This window comes from Haemaphysalis longicornis, unplaced genomic scaffold, assembly GCF_048455015.1.
Source record: "Haemaphysalis longicornis isolate Haplotype H1 unplaced genomic scaffold, Haemaphysalis longicornis Haplotype H1 scaffold_1, whole genome shotgun sequence".
NCBI classification, from domain to species: Eukaryota; Metazoa; Arthropoda; class Arachnida; order Ixodida; family Ixodidae; genus Haemaphysalis; species Haemaphysalis longicornis.
This window is the reverse complement of record NW_027526203.1, coordinates 437,398,636-437,419,097: the sequence shown is the minus strand read 5'-3', so window position 1 is coordinate 437,419,097 and position 20,462 is coordinate 437,398,636. Positions and strand designations below refer to the sequence as shown.

At 47.9% G+C, this 20,462-nt stretch overlaps 1 protein-coding gene across 3 annotated transcripts in view; it reads left to right on the top strand.

Moving 5' to 3' along the window:
- LOC144155797 (transmembrane protein 163a-like) overlaps positions 1-20,462 on the top strand; it is a 133,529-nt gene that overhangs the window by 30,344 nt on the left and 82,723 nt on the right. The window contains exon 1 of one of the 3 annotated variants that reach the window (XM_077687463.1): positions 6,011-6,035. The exons of the other annotated variants lie outside the window; for them this stretch is intronic. The gene's annotated coding sequence lies outside the window, so the exon portion shown is untranslated. Of the gene's footprint in view, positions 1-6,010; positions 6,036-20,462 lie in introns of those variants that run through there. 3 annotated transcript variants of the gene reach the window in all.

Sequence of the window (20,462 nt, the reverse complement as noted above, 5' to 3'; positions counted from 1 at the left end):
CCCGCGCATGCTAATACAAAACAAACAAACAGCAGCGCAGGACACACGAATCACATTCCATCTCGCTGAATTTACGCACGCTGCATATCACACTGCAAGGGTTGCATAGCGGGAACCGGAGTGAAAAAAGTTAAACGAAAGTGTGGCCCTACGACGTGAGTAAATTATTCAACGCATTTTTAAAGTCAGATTGACTATGCTGGTTATGGAAGGGGTAACACAATTCCAGTCATTGCAAGTTTTGGGCAAGAATGAGATTGAATGCGTGACGGTGTTTGAATGAGGAATATAAACTTTCTGGAGGTGGCTTTGGCGCGATGAGATGTAAGATGGAGGCCTTATCCAGATAGCGCGCAAAGCAGGATTATGATAGATTTTGTGAAAGAGGCAGAGGCGTGAGTTTTTGCTTCGGGTGGCTAGTGCGGGAAGGTCCAGGTTGAACTTCATCTGCGTTACACTGGATGTCAGATGATAGTTACCAAGAATGAAGAGGGATATGCACGGCTCTGAACTTTCTCAAGCGTGACTATTAAGGTGGAGTGACCAGGGCCTCACACTGAAGACGCATATTCAAGTTGAGGGAGGATGTATGTCGTGTACAAGAGCAGCTTTAGAGCTGTCGGAGCAAGGAAGAAATTTCTGCGGAGGTACCCTAGCGTCTGGCTAGCTTTTGCTGTGATATTTTCGGAACGAGTGTTCCAGGAAAGGTCGTTGGTGATGTAAACACAAAGGTAACGGTACGATGTTACAGGATCTAATGGGGAATTGTTTAGGTAGTATGTTGGAGGCACATCACCTTTCCAGCTCATTCGCATGACTTTGCTTTTCTTAATGCTTACCTCCATTTGCCATGTTTGACACCAAGATGAGTGTTCAGATCGGTCTGAAGGTTTGTAATATCCGAGTTATTAGTAATTTTATGAAAGATGACACAGTCGTAAGCAAATAAATAGATTTCAGAATAAATGTTTCTAGGCAAGTCCTTTATATCAATTAAAGAGTAAAGGCCCAAGAACCGACCCTTGGGGGACGCCTGAAAGGACGGGGGCTGTGGGCGACTTGGAATCATTGGCGTTGACAAATTGTACACGTGAAGTTAAAAAGGCATGGATCCATCCGAGTATTAAGGGGTCGATATTTAAGTTGCTCATTTTGTAAAGGAGGAGTGAACGATTAATCTTGTCAAAGGCTTTCGCAAAATCCAAGAATATGCAGTCAGTTATGAAACCATTGTCTAGATTTTCATGTAGCTGGTTGGTAAAGGAAACTAAGTGTCGCAGGAGAAATTTTTGCGAAACCGGTGCTGAGTGACTGTGAAAAAGTTGTTACTCTCAAGGAAACTGGTAAGCTCGGAAAAAAATTACATGTTTCATTAATTTACAAGGCACAGGAGTAAGTTAGATGGGTCTGTAATTGCAATGATCATGCGTTGCTCCAGATTTGTGTACAGGGGCAATTTTGTTTGTTTTCCAGTCGTGTAGAAGTATCCCTTCGTTATACGATTGCGAGAATATACATTGGAAGCATATGAAACTGTACTCGGCGGCGTTCTTTAAAAATTTAGAGGTTATTTCGTCCACGCCGCATGAAGATTTGGATTTAAGCCTTTGAATGATTGTTTTAATTCCTTTCGCACTAAAGATAATGAGATCCATTGGGGTATCATTATATGGCGGGTGTTCTGGGTATTGAGAGCCGATACCTGACGCCGAGAATAATCTAACAAAAGTGTCGTTTAGTGAAGAAGCACAAAGATGGCTTGGCACATGGTCACCTGTAGGGGCAACTAATGATAGTTTGTTACTAGCGGTAGGTTTGTAGATGTTCCAGAACTGTTTGGCATTCGTCCTTAAGATGCTGGGAAGGGTAGTGGAAAAGAATGTTGATTTCGTAGCCCTTAAGGCGCCTAAATACTTCGAAGCAGCTTCCTTATACTGTGCCCATCGAGAAGCACTTGGTAACCGCCGAAAACTGCGAAATATTCTTTTTTTGTTGGCGAGCCGGTTTAAATGCCGATTATACCAGGGGGCGTTACGATTAGAATAAACGTGACGAAACGGAATAAATTCATGTATTAGTTCCAGAACCTTGTTTTTGAATATATTAGTTGGTTTCGACCGATCGTTCAAGGTACCCTGGCAAAAAAAGTGTGTAGAAACGAACCAAGTTCTTCATTGATCGCCGAATAGTTACGTTTGTTGTAATCTCTAATGGCGTTGGAGTGTTTCCGGGAGGATGAGCGATGGTACGTTATTAAAAATGCAAGACATCATGATCACTGAGGCCGGGTAAATGCGCAACTGGCGAGATTATATCAGGTGATGACGTCAAAACAAGATCCAATACAGTTGAGGAATGCTATGATTCGTGTAGGCGATGTTACAAACTGCGAAAGGCCGAAGTCTGTGCAAAGTGTGGTAAAACTGTCTGGATGAGGTGAGGGAAGCGTGTGAAACCAAATATTGAAATCACCCAGTAATATAATGGGGACACCTGGAAATCTAACTGTAATGTGGTTTAAGCAGTCATGCAGGCTTTCGCAAAATGATGTAGCTACTGACGGTGGACGATAAGACACCAAGTATAATTTTCCTGAAATTCACCGTTATGCAACACCATACAGACTCCAGCTCGGATATGACGGGTAAACAAAAACACTCACACCATTCATCAAAAGCAATCAGGACACCCCCTCCGATTCTTTCTTTCCTATCGTTCCGAAAGATTCGGAAGTTCCGAATCTCTTACTTCGTTCGATAGCCAGGTTTCAGTTAACGCAGTGATGTCTGGTTGACAATCATTAATTAGGGCACAAAACGCATCTCGTTTTGGAACAAGGCTCTGAATGTTGGTGAAAACAAGAATGTGGGGCCCCTTAAGGGCCGGGAGGCGTTACATAAGGGGGGAGGGGGGGGGGAGATAACAGGGTTTCCAGGAGTACCATTGAACAAAACAGGCAAAAAACAAGAACATGGAAGCAGGAAAATACAAACAAATAATACCTTAAATAAAAAGTACACAAAAATGTACAAAGGTAACAGCGAAGGCAAGCGAACAGAATTCTAAAGTTCAAAAAGCAGTTGAAGCACCAATAGTACCATCAAGTCACAACAGTAGAAATTCATCGTTAATATCGATAGCGCTAATTTCATCGTTAATTTCATCGTTAACGACTTTTCAAGCTTATTTCTAGATTAGTTATCGGTACACGTGGCGTTGTCGGCGCTTAAAGCGTTCCATAGCATAATGAAAAAAGGACGAGACAAATGCTGACGTTCCTCCGGTTATCGGGGCTAATTGGCAAGTGTGATTTAAGCGGGGTGATATTCTGTGAGGCGGTCTTAGTAACGTGTCTTTAAAAAAATGGATAAATATATGGCCGATAAAAAAAATTGCGGAGGAGGCGTAGACGAGCAATGACGCGGCTGATTCAAGTGTCGGGAAGGAGATATATAGTTTAAGGGCAGGGACGTTGACATAAATATTGCGAGGTGATGAAGCACGCAGCGTGGTTTTGAATGGATTCATTTTGTACTGTTAGGTATGCTTTAATGGATGCCAGACGGCTGATGCATATTCCAGTTTCGGCTTAACGAATGTTAGAAAGGCTAGTCTTTTATTTTCCTGAGAAGAAAGTTCAAGATTACGGCGAAGATATCCGAGAGTACGCGAGGCTTCCGAGCAAATGGTGTCGATGCGTTGCCCAAGAAAGCGATGACGTCATGGGCACCCCGAGGTATTTGTGTGATAGGACGGAGCTGATGGGTACATTGTTGACGTGATAGGTGCACTGAGATATGGCATGTTTCCGAGAAAATGAATGATTTGCATTTTGTTAGGCTTAATGGCATGTGCCATTTGATACACCATAATGAAATGCTGCCTAAGCTAGATTGCAGGTCAGAATGATCATCGGCGGCGCAAAAGGTTTGGTACAATACGCAGTCATCTGCAAAGAGTCTTAGGTTTGCTATAATGTTAATAGGCAGGCCATTTATGTATATTAAAAAGGCTAGTGGCGATAGGCTTGCACCCTGCGGGACACCGGACGATACGCTGGTTAGACAAGACTTGTGCTCATTGAAGTGTTGAAACGAATAGCTTATATCTCAAGGTAGCTGCGAGCACACAGTACAGATCTACCGGTGAATGGAAGGGGTTACGGGGCGATTTCTTTTCGAATTGGTGTTTGATGTTGCGGGCCTTTCCTGCTTCCAAAATTTACCGTATATATACGTACTCACTCTAAGCGCAGTGTTCTTTCAGTGTGAGCAGCTCTCCAGTGTTGTCAGTACAAAATGGATTTATTTTGATTCATGCATGCCCCCACAATACGGATTGCTTTAATGATGACGGTATTCCAAAAGACAGATAATTACTTGCGTCTCGGACCTCCATTGTCTTGTAATGTGCACTAAGCTGCTGCCGCGCACAAGAAACACCTACCCGTGGAGAGAGCGGGGCAGCTTGCGCGCTACTTAGTCCTCATCTGCGTGCAGACGCAGCGTGAGTCATATCAGAGCTAAGGCGATCGCGCAACGACACAGCATTGTTTTCCTCCGTCTTGTCGCTTTTTATGTGGTCGCTCGCGCTTTCTACACGCAATCATACGAGCTTATTTAAGCCCCAAGTCACTCTCGATGAAGTGGTGACCCGCCCGCCGCGGTGGCTCACTGGTAAGGCGTTGTGCTGATGAGCCCAGGGACGCGGGTGCGATTCCTGCCGCGGTGGCAGCTTTTCAGATGGAGGCGAAAACGCCCGCGTCGAGATTTCGGCGCACGTAAAAGATCACCAGGTGGTCGTAATTAATCCTGGGTCCTCCTCTACGGCGCGCCTCACAGCCCAGGTGTAGCTTCGGCGCGTTAAGCCACACAATCAAATCACCGATGAAGAAACGGAGTGCGCTTGTCTTCTTTTTGTTTTCGGGTTTTACGAGCCCTTCGAGGAAACACGTCTAAAATGCTCCTCTACATGGGGTGCTAGCTAATGATTTCGATGCACATGCTCGCACCACGGGTTTGCCAAGAAGCCCGATCTCGTATGAGCCATTTTACTCGAAAGTGGCTTTCGCTACATAGTGATCTTGCGGCACTACCGATCCGGGCATTCCGAGTGGCGTGACTGCAAATGAAGTGCAAATAAAAGCACTCCAACGTAAATCGTGCAATGTGTGCAGTTGTTTGGTACTGCTTTTTCTTACGAACACCGAAGAAACAGGATTCCTTGTTTATTTAATTGTATGCACGCCTGTCATAAAACGGAACGATGTTCGTTCAGTACCCAAAGCAGTTCCAAATGTGTTATAATTAGCGGCCATGCATGTTTAGTGACCGTAGTTCGTGCGGATAGGCAGGGCAGGGGTTGGGGAATAACCCATTCCCACTTGCGTGGACGGGTGATAGAATCGGTAAACTCCCTTGGATTAAGCTTTTAAAGCGTTCAAACGAGGAAAGCAAATAAATGCATTTAAACATGGGAGCCCCTTGGTCTTTCCGCCAACAAATTCACTGAAGCTCCGGCTGGCACTTATCGTGAGTGAGCAATTTTTAACGAGACATGTGCCACCTTCTTTGCCCATTTTTGTCGTCCTGCATGCCAAAAGGCTTGGACTTGGCGAGGAAAGTGGCAAAGAGGTCAGCCGTCGGTGTCGGTTGATTTTGGTTGATTTTGGCAGCACGGGAAATGCTGCCTTGCAAGTCAACATACGCTGTATCAATGGTTTGTGAATCCTGCGCATGTGATAGCGGACGTACGGGCTTTGAGATCCCTTTTGATCCCAAGAGCGATTCGTGGACCGAGCGATTCGTTGTCCGATTTCAGTGGAGAATGGCGCTTCTTGTCGCAGGTATAGCGACCAATCAAAAGCGAGTATCGGGGTCACCTGACTAAAAGAGGGAAGTGCGTCGTACCATGGGAGTCCAATCAAAGGCGCGCCCAAGCTGAGTAACGGGGTAGGAGGAGCACCCGTGGTGACGAGTACGAAGAGTGTTGACACTGTAGCGGAACGGCATTCTTCGCCATCATCTGAAGGAAGGGTAAGCACAGCTATCCTGAGGGGGTCGCCGAGAAGAAACGACGTGCTGAGACGACAGAAGACCGCCGTTCGATTCATGCGCCTGCAGCCCTTACGCAGGTTAGCTACGACTAACCAAACAATGAACTTGCGTTGACAGGTGCGGAATTGTAGGCGGCTGCAATGAGAGAGAGTTGAGCGGAGTGGAAGACAAGAAAGGAATAACGCAGTGTTGTCAAGAACAGAGGCGGTAGCAAGGCGAAGTGAGTGTTGCGGTGGTGGCAATACTATGGAATGAAGTACATTTTAGAACCCAAGGCGTTGTGCTGCTGTACCCAAGGACACGGGTTCGATCCCGGTCATGGTGGCTACTTTTCTGTTGGAAGCTAAAAGCGAAAACGCCCGTGTGTCGAGATTTCGGCGCATTTTTAAGACCCCAAGGTGGTCAGAATTAATCCCGGCCCCTCCCCCATTGAGCGCCTTATATATAGCCCAGGTGTAACTTCGGCGAATTAAACCCCACAGTCACCATTTTATAGCGCAGCTCTTGAAAGGAGCCGTGAAGACAAAACACGAATTTGGTTCATTCGAAAGATTGCCTCGTTAGAATTATACTGACACCACTTTTAACGTAAACTTCGCTCAAACAAGCTTCATAATGAGGAAAAACGGCAATGGCCATGCGACTCACTAGCTCATTTCCCGCAACAGAACTTATGATGTCATACCAGACAGCTCTGCGATTGGCGGAGGCCGGCAAAAGCAAATGCAAGTTATGCAGGGCTTATAATCTTCCTTCACAAGATATTTTCGCCTAAATGTAAAGCATATATTCATTTTATAGAAGTAAGAATGGCGGGGGAAGCATGGAAGCTACGAAAGTACACGCAAAAATTGAAGTACCAGAGTGTGCTGTTGTTGGTATTGCGCACACTTGGCTTGTCATAGCTGCACAGCAGTATGGCGCTTTCGGGTTGTCTGACACGACACGGGAAGATTAGCGTAAGCGACATTGTCCTACGTGACCCTGATTGTTGAGTATACTCCATGTTTCACAACACGAGTACTTTCTACCGCAATAAAAACAAGCCAGGCGCAAATACGGTCAAAAACAAAGGAAAGGCGGGCAAATGTTAGCCACGGTATGGTAGCGCCATGTGGGAGGACTGACGGTAAACAAGGCTCAGTAGTTCGCTGGATGCCTAGTGCCGCGTTCGCATTCACCTCAAGGCCTGCTTTTCTGACGTCATCGCAGACGACCTCACGAAACGCAGGATTTGGCGGGGGAATCAAAATTTTAACATAAATTGATTTTCTTCGTGAATAAACTCGTTTGCTGCCGGACAAGCGCTGGGGGCAATATAAAACACCAAATCTTTCGAATAAAACAAACTTGTGCTTTGTCTTCATGGCTCCTTTAAGCGCCCGCTCCTGTGGTTGGGCGTCGCCGCTGGCCTCGGAGTAACCGTGCGAATGAAGAGGACGCCGAATATAGACGAAACAGAGCGAGCAGTAAAACGTAGGAGGAAAGTGTGAGGGGGAGGGCGGTATGCCGAGGATGCGCGAGACATGCTAGGCTGCGGCGACGCGCTGCGAGATTCCGTCAGAACAGCGCGCCGTCGTGGGTTCGCTGATGAACCAATTGCTTCCGGAGACGCAGCAGCTACGCGCCGTCACTGAGAAGCACTGCAGTTGTCGCTGTGCTTAATTTCGCATTAGGGAGCCCGGAGCATCGTAATCGTCAGTGTAATGATGGCACCGCCGATAGTCCCCGTCGGGACGATGACCCCCTTCCCTTCTCGTGGTTTGTTTTGTCCCCCTCCGTCGGCGGGAGTGTTGTGGCCGCCGCCGGCGCCTTCTGCGAGGTGCAGCCCTTTGGGATGGCCTTGCAGGCGACCTTCGTCGCGGCTGTGGGGAACGCTTTCTTTTCCTCCCGTCTTTCGGTGGCGGACAGCGGGAAGCTCGGGTCAAAACCCCAATTGCATGCGCGCTGCGGTGAGGAGGCGGCTTCGCTTGCGACCGCTTGCGCATCCTTCAATGAGTTTGTCGAGAGCTCCGACTGCGAGCGGTCGCAGGAAGACTCGCTCCCGTGGCGGTTTCTGGGCGGCAGAACCCCACGCACCCTTCCAGCCAACCGTGCGGTGGTTTGGCACCTTTTCGGCTTGCGGGCCCCCACCAGGGATCTTGCCGCGATACCCTCCTTGTGCGCTCCGTCGCCTTTTAATTGTAACCCAGTTTTCGTTTTGTCTTGAGTTATGCGTCATCGTCTCCTGTAAATAAGTGTAAATAGACTTTTCTTCATCTTCTATCTCGTGCGTCAGCGTCATCGGGTACTTTCACTACACCACGACGACACCACCCACCTCTACAACGAACCAAACTTTACTGTCAGCCACTTTTTTTATGCATTTCAAAGTTAAAAATCGAATTCGCGGATTTGAGCTTGCGTCAGGGTCAGTAACATGCTCCCAAAATTACCAGCTATATGTCTCAACTCTCACGAAGAATGTTCTCAGTAACAAATAAAGTGAACTAAGCAGCGGCTGTGCACGGCGATATCTCGAGTATACAATCTTTAAACACATGCTCTCGCATTTCACCGGGTTAGGCATCGAGCATTCAAATACAAATTGTAATTGTACAGCTACAGCTGCGAGTAGTTTATTAAAGTCGTTGCTGTTATCTCCGCGCGACGCGGGGAGCCTGTCCAGCGCCGCATGTTCGACGCAGGTAGCTTGACGGTTGCTCGTCGACTTTATGACGACACGTTCGCAGCCGAAGGCGAGTAGTCAGATTATACATATGCTTGCGAAGGTGCAGCCTTCACGAGGGGCGGCTATTTTTTTTTTGTTGTTGTTGTCTCGCCTCAACTTTGCGTACTGGGAAAATATACAAAATATACAGCAAAATATACTAGCCTTTGGTAACTGACCAATCTCGATTACAGCCACGAAAGGCGTATTTTTAATAAAAAAAAAACGCAAAAATTATTTAACACTTTCAAATTTCGCGCCACAGTGGCATATTCTGGGCAGGAGTGACGTCTTGTGGGCCAACACTAAATACGTTCTTGCCGGCGTTTTTAACAGCACGTTCGCGTTCAAGGGGTACGACCAAACTAAAATAAAGGACCCACAATCGCCCAGCCATGCTTCTTGGCGGTGGCTTTAGTCGGCGGCCACCAATCCCACAAACAAGATTTTGTGACGTCATAGAGAAATCACCGGACAGTGGCCGGGGAGGAACCACAGCTTCCGGTATTTCTTCAGTATCTCGATGATTTGTTTGAAGTTTGTGACGGAATTGGTATCGTTGTTATCGGGAGAAAGCATTTTTTCTAAAAGAACCGAACTTTTATTTTGTCTGCATGGCCCCTCCAAGTATGCAATCCTGGAAAAAGCAGGCTTACATACATACGGTGTCGAAAACTGCAATAAATTATACTGTCATCCCGTGAATAAGGGGAGGGGGGGGGGACATTTCTGCTGTTCCAACGAAATTGCATCAAGGCTCGCGGAGGCAGACTTTGCCTTCATCACGGTTTTTGTGGAGCCCTACCAACCTTTACCGACATTTAAATGGCCTCTTTAAAGACAGCGACGGTGGTCCGCCACTCCTTTATGTGCCGTAATAAATAAACGTGTTCCCGCTACACACAGCACGACCGACCTCAAAGTGGGTCCCCGGGTTGTAACGCAACGAATCTACAAATTATTTGCACGACTCTCTAAACGGGTGTCCAGAAGCTGACGTGATGGGGCCTCGTAACTGCTGAAGCACTGGGTCCCGACAGTGTATCGAGTTGGGTCGGGTAGGTTGTCACGAGATTGAACCCCTCGTTGAGTTAATGAAATAGGTCGTTAACACTACCGCTTCATTCTCTTGCACGCGAAGCATATCTTTGCGAATGCCGCAGATTTTTGACGTACATATTGCTTTTGATTTTTGAAGCATATTTCCGCTTACTGAACCGCACCGCTGCAAATAAGACACTGCTATCATAACAATATGTGCGAACAAGATGTGCAATAGACAAATAACTTCTCGAACTAGCTATGGTTGCATGGTTCTTCCACATCGACATTGTTGAGCGCGGCAACATTTCTAAATCTCAGCCGACAAAATTTCTAAACCTCTGTTGGAGATGCGCTGCTACCACAGACACTACACAACTCCACCTTGCAGCACTACTCTCTTGCTTCCGTTCTGCTTCATCCCCATCCGCTGTCACCCTGGTAAGGCGTCCTGGCCACTCTGGAATGAGTGGAAATGCCTGATCATACGCGCTGACCCGTGTGCTCTCGCCGTCCACTCATGGCCTTCCACGACATGTACCATCCTCCTCCTCCCCGTTCATTCCACCCGCCGCGCTCATTTGCGGTCTTGAGGTCGTGGCGTGCATGTTCCCCTTCATCTAATCCGAATTTCGCCCGTGAGGCTCCTGGGACGTACGGCTGATTCCTCTTGTATAGTCGAACTCTTGGGTGACTGGAAAATCCTCCCGGCCCACGTAAGGTCTCCGCGCAACATTTACAAGGTCTCTGACCTCTTATGCTCTGACCGCTGAATCTGGCCCTGGTTATTTTATAATATCTGGTTATTTTATAGTATCTGGTTATTTATAGAATCTGGTTATTTTATAGTAGATTCTCCTCATTCTACTTGCTTTTTACGCCTGAAGAGACATCACTTTGGACCCGGTTCACAAACTCAAACGAATAGCTTGACGCTCACAAACGAATAGCTTGACAACCACCCATCTGAGTCCTCAACACCCCCTCGCAAGCAAATAAATCACATACAAGACAAACTGTACTGATCTCAATGATTGACAGCACGCACAGCTAGGAGCTATAAAAGAAATAACTCAAGCCCCAAATTCCCAATCAAACTCAACCCAAACCATACCACACACACGCACACACGAGATAAAGAATCACCCCTCATCACATAGATTCACTTCGGCTGGCGTGTCTGCTGTCACGCTATCTCGGTAACTTTCATGCCAGCCGCTCATTTCCCGACGTGCAGTGCGGCCTAGCAACGGCGGCGTACGTGGCGACGACGCAGCGCAAGGATAACCTCCCACGCTTTGCATATAAATACCGTGTCGGAATGGCACAGTCGGATGGACGCAGACTTCATAACGCAAGGGACACAGGTTCGATTCCGGCCACCAGAAGCATTTTTGTCTTGAGGCGCTGGGTTTCTTGGAACAGCATACGAGCGTCTACGGCACAAGTCAATCAATACAAGCGTGGTTTGAAAAAAAATGACAAAGGATAATTCACTGAAATTCTGGAGTTTAGCGAAAAATCTAGCCGACATTTACAAAATCTTGTAAGAATATAAGGCTATTGTAATGTGTTTGCAACAGTCGCATTTAAAACCTCAACCTGCTAACTTCCTCACACAGTATGCACTTTCAACAAGACAAACCACTGCACCCACCCCTTCGAGGCGCAGCCGTTTTTCTTCAAAGGTCGATCATATCTGATAAAATATCCTTTTGACAAATCTGGTAGCTTAGTTACTACTCTGCAAAACTCGTCGACGATGGCCTGAATCCCGTTTTGTAGCAGGAGATTTAAAGGCCCATCATCACCTTTCGGGACCTCAGCATGGTGAGGCCAAAGGGGCTGGCTAATAGAAAAATGATCGTTTTCCGCTGGTACCTGGCTATTTGAGAAATAACATTCAACGTATAACAGCATAATACAGAGCCCATGTTACCCAATAGACCTGGCCGCATACGCTCACGCACTCTGCTCCCTCTGGTAGAGAGAAGTGGGGTCGCGAATCCGTACAGTGATAGCTGCTGCCTTCCAGTGATGCTCAAGTCATTCTGCATAAATACTCTTAGGCTATCCAAATATTTTGAGCATAGACGTGGCTTAGAAAAAAATGAGCAGTGGCTCAGCTCGGCTATGCCAGGATACACGTAGCGTCAGCTAAGGTTCAGCTGGTTATTCTTAGCTTTCCTGGTTGCCTAGGATTAGCTTAGTTATCATGCTTACTGCTGCTTCAATGACACAAACGGTATACGCATTATGCGACACATGTATATTTATTAAGCGGCTCCGGTGCAGCGTCACCAATCGCCCCAGAGGTAAGCTCGTTCCACAGGCGCACGCCGGTGTTGCTGCGACACACGAGCCATGGGTTGCACACCCGGCCACCCCTCGTATGATCAAGTTATCGGGCCGCCACGTGCGGAAACGAGATCGGCGAAGACGCTGGGCGCGTGGGGTGTGTGAGAGACGCCAGACAGCGAGCAACGTTCTGTGCGCCCTGTGACGTCACTGCTCCTCGCGCATGAACAGCACAGCTCTCCATGAGCCACGCGAAAGTGCTCAACGTCGGCCAGAGCAACTCACGCTACAAAAAACAGTGCCAGATACAGGACGCCCACTGAGGTGGCACAAGCACAGCGCTGACTAAATCTCAGTTACCGCTGTTTACGCCCTGCTTCTTAGCTCTTTCCTCGCGTTCTGATAATTCAGCAAGCGTTTTGGACCTTCATGGCCCCCTGGCAGAGGCAACACACCACTTCGGCCCCCGCTTCCCGTAGACGGTGCCCCCAGTCTGACCCGACCTGGGGGGAATCAGCCAGTCGCCTTTTCCTGTCCTCTTCTTCATTCTTTTCCTTTCCTATCGTCTTTCCTAACCCTGTCCTGTCATCTTCTCTCTTCCTTATTTCTCCGTTTTTTCTGCAGGCGGCGAGGGTTAACCCTGTGCAAAGACGTCACTCTTGATTTCAAGCATAGGGTTATAGTGGCAAGGTACGGTTAGCGTGTGCTGAAAAAGCCACGTTCCCTTGTTGGGCTCGGTGGTGGGCGACCGGCCTTGCCACCGAACACATACTTGTTGCATGGCATCTTCTAATCCCTTTTCCATGAATCGCTCTCTTAAAAGGGGGCGCACCGAGGCAACCACCTTCGAATTTTTTCTCTCAAAGAAGCAAGAGTGTTTTCCACGCTTTCACGTGATGCACTCGGAAAATGAGAACACAACAATGAGAAAGATGTCTCCATTTCTTGTGTCCAAATGTCTGTCGAACCTCATTGGGGCTGGCTACAAGGCACAAAAGATGTCCAATGGCGACCTGCTGATTGAAGTTAAAGATAAGACTCAATGTGACAAGCTCCTCAAAGTTGACAAAATTGGTGACACCGCTGTTACTGTCAGTCCTCACCGCTCCATGAACACCGTGCGTGGTGTTATAAGTGAAGCAGACCTCCTAGACCTTACTGAAAATGAACTCCTTGAAGGCTTCCATGAGCAAAATGTCATCAAAGTTCAGCGGATAGTCATCCGCCGTGAAAACAAAGAAATCCCTACCAAACACATTGTTCTCACCTTTGGCACAACGGTTCTCCCGGAGACCGTAGAAGCTGGCTACGTGAAAATCCGAGTCAGACCTTACATCCCCAACCCGCGCCGGTGCTATACTTGTCAGAAATTCGGCCACGGATCACAGAGTTGCAGGGGTAAGCAGACATGTGCAAAATGCAGCAAAACCGACCATGTGTCGGAAAGCTGCACTGCCCCACCACACTGTGTCAACTGCAGCGGTGACCATGCTGCATACTCACGCTCATGCCAGCAATGGAAAAAAGAAAAAGAAATCATTGCGTTGAAAGTAAAAGAAAACATCTCTTACCCCGAAGCACGCAGGCGTCTTGCTATCACGCATAAGATAGCATACGCCGACGTGGCGCGTCAGGGGGCGGCGCCACGTGCGGCAACTGTCCAATCAGGGACCTCGTTGAGAGGGCCTGAGGAGACATCTTCAGCCCCCCAGGTGCAAACAGCGACACCTGCTGCACCTCAAGGAAATGGTGGCCCGAAAACGGCCAATGTGTCAGCTGCAGCCTCGCGGTCTGCACAGCTGACTAACACCACTGAGACGGTTGTAACCTCACAGGAGAACCGGAGGCCAGCCAAGGCCCCAGGTCTCAAACCGTCAACAAAGAAGCCTTCTTTGGAGGCTATGGACACAAGTGAGCCGGCCTCTGCGTCAATCACGCCGAAGGATCGCCACAAACCGCTGGAGCGTACGAACTCCCAGGAACTGATAAAAAAAGCAGAGCTCCCTAAGGTGTCTCCTACTGGAAAAGGCTCTGGCAGCTAACAAGCTGAGCCTGTCTTTAGTTACAAACTTCTCAATACTAGCAATGGCTTTTTGTAGTGTACTGCAGTGGAACTGCAGGGGGCTTCTGAAAAACTTGGATGATGTTAAAGAGCTGCTCTGGGAGCATGCACCTCTGGCAATGTGTCTCCAAGAAACCCACTTAAGCAGCAAACACACAAACTTTTTACCCCAGTACATCACATACAGAAAGGACAGGCAAAACACCAACCAACCATCGGGTGGTGTGGCTATTATCCTTCAAAGGTCAACCACAGCTAAGGAAGTTAAACTCAGGACTGAACTAGAGGCTGTAGCTGTGAGAGTTATATGGTTGCAGCGACTAATAACAATTTGCTCCATTTACATTCCCCCAGACAAGCGACTACAGAAATCTGAATTTGAAAATCTAATGGACCAGCTGCCAGAACCGTACATAATAGCAGGAGACTACAATGCCCATCATCCTCTCTGGGGCTGTGAAAACTACGATTCAAGAGGGCGAATGATAGAAAAATTGCTAGTCTCCACTGGAGCTTGCATACTGAACAAAAAGAAGCCCACATACTTTAGTCCCACGCACAAAACATCCTCATCAGTTGACTTAGCTCTCTGCACTGCTACTCTCTTCCCACTACTGGACTGGCACGTCCTGGATGACCCTTATGGAAGCGACCACTTTCCAATCGTGCTGAAAGAGAAGGTAGTGTCGACACATGGGCAGAACAGTGTACCACGATGGAGGATGGGGTCTGCTGACTGGAAAACGTTTCGACAGCTCACCTGTCTTCCACGTGACTATCTAGATTCACTGGACATCGACAGCGCACTTTCTTATCGAAAAGCACATTATTGAAGCTGCTAGTGAATGCATCCCACAAAGTTCTGGTAACCCAAAAAGAAAGCCGATTCCTTGGTGGAACGAGGACTGCCAAAGTGCTAGGAAAAAACAAAATGCAGCATGGCGCCTCTTCCGTAACTCTCCCACGACTGAAAACTACATAAACTTCAAACGCATCAAATCCCAATCGAGAAGAGTTAGACGGATAGCAAAAAGTGAGAGTTGGGAGAAGTACATAGAGGGCATTAACTCTTACACCGACCAAAATAAAGTATGGAATAGGATACGCAAGTTGCAAGGGCAGCAGACTTGCCCCCGCCCTCTAGTTGATAATGCTGGTGGCACTCTGGAAGATCAGGCGGATGCACTGGGAGCATACTTTGAGTCGGTTTCAAGTGCAGCGCACTACTCAGCCAAGTTTCTTAAATTGAAACGTAGGGAAGAAAAACTGCAACTTCATCGTAAATCACCTCCAAGTGAGGCATATAATGCTGAGTTTTCTATTGCTGAGTTTGAAGCTTGCCTAAACACACTTGGTAAAGCAGCACCTGGACCTGACAATATCCACTATGAAATGATCAAGAACTTGCACCCAGAAACTCAACTTGCATTACTATCACTTTTTAATAGGATCTGGAACAATGGATATATCCCTCCAAGGCTGAAAGAGGCCATTGTTGTTCCAGTATTGAAGGAAGGGAAGGACCCAGCAGTTGCATCTAGCTACAGACCTATAGCTCTGACTAGCTGTTTGTGCAAAGTATTTGAAAAAATGATCAACCGAAGATTAATGCATTTTCTAGAAGCAAACAGGCTCCTGGATCCATTCCAGTGTGGCTTTCGAGAACAAAAATCCACGCTTGACCAACTTGTGCGCTTGGAGTCCCAAATAAGATATGCGTTCGCGCATAAACAGTACTTTCTGTCTGTATTCTTTGACCTTGAAAAGGCCTATGATACTACTTGGCGGTTTGGTATATTGAGAGATCTTTGTGCCCTTGGGATACAAGGAAATATGCTAAAAACAATTGAAAGCTACCTCTCTGATAGGACATTTCGTGTAAGGATCGGCAGTACTCTGTCTAAACCATTCACACAAGAGACAGGGGTGCCGCAGGGAGGTGTGCTGAGCTGCACACTTTTCATTGTAAAAATGAATTCCCTACGCACTGTACTTCCGCCAACCATGTTTTACTCAGTGTATGTTGACGATGTGCAGATCGGCTTCAAGTCCTGCAATCTCTCCTTTTGTGAACGCCAAATTCAGCTGTCAGTGAATAAGCTGTCCAAATGGGCAGATGAGAATGGCTTCAAATTTAACCCCTCAAAAAGTGCCTGTGTACTGTTCTCGAAAAAAAGGGGCATTGCCCCTGCACCAGAAATCTACTTAAATGGACAGCCGCTTCCTCTGGAGTACCAGCGAACTTTTATTGGTATTATTTATGCCCTGAAGGTTACGTCACAGCCCGAGCACCCGTGTGACTCCCTGATTAGAGATAACTCAAGAATGCTGCTGTTTTCAAATCGACCTTCCTTAGCTCAACCGTTTCCACTGCTGATCAATTCCATCTCTACAAAACTATCGATCTCGTTTGATGACACTCTCAAAATGACCCCAGATGAATGCGTGGCACCCTGGGATACAAGCATCATATCATGCGACACCTAGGCTCACTATTGGAAGTCAAACAGCACTTCGCATACCTCCAAGACAAGTACAAGGCTGCTCAGTTTTTCACTGATGCATCGAAAACCAAATCGGCTGTGGCCTGTGCAGTTGTTGGACAGCATCTTTCAATAGCAAAAACAATGCATAAAAACACAACCATATTTACAGCAGAAGCACACGGAGTATATCTGGCTGTGGACCACATTATCACAAGCAAAACACAAAAGTCTGTTATCTTCACAGACTCACTCAGCGTTGTCACGGCCCTGTCCACAGGAAAGGGCACCAAGAATCCCACATTTACTGCCCTTCTTAAAGCTCTGTACAAAGCACACCAGCTAAATTTAGAAATTATAGTGTGCTGGGTTCCTGGCCATTGTGGCATAGCTGGTAACGAGGAAGCCGACCAGGCTGCTGCCAGAGCAGCTGAAAGAACCAGTATTGACATCACGCAAGTACCTTACCTGGATATGAAACCAGCAGTAAAACACATACTCCTTCAGCTCTGGCAGAAAGAATGGGACGGAGAAGTAAACAACAAGCTTCACTTGGTACAACCTATAATCGGCCGATCAGCTGCCAGGGAAAAAAACAGGGCCTTTGAGGTCTGGCGATGCAGACTACGAATAGGACACACACATGGGACGCATTCCTACCTCCTGACTGGTGACCAGCCGCCAAACTGTGCCAGATGTGGCGAGGGTTTTTCAGTCCTCCATGTTTTGGTTGAGTGCTCGGCCATGGAACCAGAAAGGAGACGCTATTTCCCGGAAATGTACCGTAAGAATATGCCACGGCACATTGCAATGTTTTTATCAGACTGTCCTGTGTTCGAGTTCAGCAGAGTTTTAGAATACCTTGATGATATCGGTTTTTCAAAGCAGGTTTGTTTTAGAAAGTAGCATTCTCGTCCACCTCATTACCTTGTTCATCCGTAGGGTTCTATTTACCATGGCCCTATACACCGTTAGCTCATTCCATGCCTCATCACACTCGTCACTCATCTTTTGGATCCGGCCCTTTACACCGAAGTAATTTTATGCACTATTTGCACTCATTTCATTAGCACATTTTTACCTCATCGTAGCAATGGCGCTCTTGGCCTTAGATGCCCTTGCGCCAAAAAACCCCACCAAAGAAGATAATTCAGCAAGCAGCCCGGTATCGCCCAGTTATGGGTGTTTTTATACTTTAATTATTGAAAATGACAAAATATTATGCGAGACCCTCTGTGTTAAGTCACACTCAGAGTTCAATGCGTTAAAACTTCCGTAACACCCCGTTAAATCGAGGCTTGCTGGGCCACGACGTTTGTTGCATTACATCATTTGAAAAATGATAATAAACGTTGAAAGGGAAAAGTACGCACTACCCGATATTCGGAATAAAAGGACATTAAATTCTAAATTTTATATTTAACAACCAGGGCAAACTTCCATCGAGATAATGGAGTAGTTGCCACCCTACACATTTCTGGGATGCGATTCGACGCTTCAATATTGCGAGAAACTCGATCTCTATATTAATAATAGTTTTGGAGCCAGCTAGGTTTCTTGCCTGATAAAGGAAAATTTTGGCAGGGCTATTTAGCGCGTAGCTAGTAATAACGGCCTTTGGAAGTGCCGAATACTTGTATTTGGAGGCGAAATCTGTTTCACGCACCTGTGTTGATCCGATGGTGGTCACGACCGTATAAAATATATGACCGTAGATTGTATCTGATAAAAAATATGGCACAGCAAGAAAGCGGACGACAGCGCTGTAAAGAAGCCGCATGGGAGCATGCGCGTTTGCAGTAACCTGCATGCGCCAACGCTTGAAAAAGCATAGGTTGACATATGTATGGCTGGTGCCCGGCTCGTCACAAGCGATACAAATGCATATACAAGGAGTACATACGTACAATACAGATAAAACACGCAAGATAAATGTTTAACACCTTTATTTATTTGATTCAAAAGCTACGTTGGCTACGACACCGCAGGCTCAGCCTTTTCGTCGTGCATGACTTCGGGGAGGACCTGTGCCTCCTCATGGTTTCCCAGTCACAAGAGAGTAGGTTCGTACGCACTCTTCAGCCAGGTTTTGCACTGTGAGCGCCGCGGGGCACGACAGTCCTTTCGAATGTGGCCGGTACGTCGACACCGAAAACAGTGAGGCGCCCGGCCGGGCACAACGACAGACGTCTTGTCAGAAATCTTTCACGTCCCCGAAGTCGGCGAACACTCTCGCTAAGGCAGCGTCAGCGACGTAGAAAGGCACCCAGTGAACTTCCACTTTAACGTACTGTAGTATCGGATCGATGCTGCACAGTACCGCCCCTTTACTTGAAGTCCACCTGAGTCTAGAAGCATAGCTGACGCGCCTCGGGACCCATTTGAAAAGGCCCGATACCGGCGATGTCCTTCAGCACGCTGTTGCGACCGAGTGGGTGCACCCGATCCGAGCTCCGTGGCCTCCGACATACGATTGGTAGCGTGTATGATGCGAGCGGCCAGCCGCTGCTGCACCCGTGAAGAAGTCCAGAAGCCGTAGGCTAACGTAACTGTTTACTTCATAGCGAGAGGTGAGCCGAAGCCAAAGAACAATGCCCCGACGGGCGAGGTTACAATACAGGACTCGAGCAGAGTGACAGCATGGATTCGCTGCTCAAACAGGAATGAGTTACAGCGCTTGCGGGGGTTTATTTATACCCAAAAGCAGTAACGGTCAAAAGAGCCTTCCCTCTGCATTTTGCGCACGCCACGAGAATCAGACACAAACGCTCTTTCCAGAGTTCGTAAGCAGTCGGTAGCCTCGGCGCACGTTGAGTCCGAGAGAGGGGAGAGAGGAGGACTCCGCTGCGATCGCGGGGCCCCTGTGTCCTTGGGTGGGTTGCGACGTGCCTCGCCGGGCCGGCAACCGTCGAAGTTTGAAAGTATGAGTCACCGACACGGTGGCGCCTGATTTCAAAGGCGCACGCAGTGGCTTCGCCGCACAGCCGAGGAGTGATGCGGGAAAGTACGGCGGCTGCGGTCAATTCGTAACAGCTTCTCCGCCGGGGGGTCCGAGATCCCGATGGATAAGGGTCTTCAACCGTTGTCCGGAGGGATGCTTTCGAAGTGAAGTGCTGGGCAGACGCTCGACTCCAGGCCTGGGCTGTATGACACCATGCTGGAGCTTCACCGGGCCGATCACTGGACGAGTAGTGGCTCCCCAAGAACGTCTCTGGCTTGGTCAGACAAGCAACAGAACAACACAGGAAGACGCAACAGCATCGCCGGCAAGTGCGAAGACAAATCCACACTGAAGATCTACCAGGCTTTTAGTTGCGAAAAAATACGCTAATAACTAACTACTCTAGTTATATTTTAGCCCAGCAGTACTTCAGACAAGTGTATAAACTTGAAAGGTGACATTTCGCGAGATTGGAAATGTCCCACACACAAAAAAACGTAATCGTAAAGGGCGAAACCTGCTTCAGGAAAAACAATGCAATTGAGAGAGTCAGGCGTCTACAGGCCACTGCTCGCGCAGAGAGCTGCGATTTGAGCTCTCGTCATTGCCCTGCGCTTTCCCCTTTTTGTAGCGTACTTTAGGTGCGCCCGTTCTCTGAACGCTGCTGCGACCGCGTGAAAGGACACCGGTCGTCTTGTTCGACAAAAGTCGAGCGCGCGGAGGAGCGAGCGACATTTTCCAGCGTTCGAACGAGAGGCGCGCACTCCTTCTTCCAAGGGAGAGGCGGCGTTCCCTTGGCGCGATGCGAGCTCACGGCTTTGCCCCTTGGCGTGCCCGCACTGAAACACGCGCCACAAGTACGCGCGGAAGT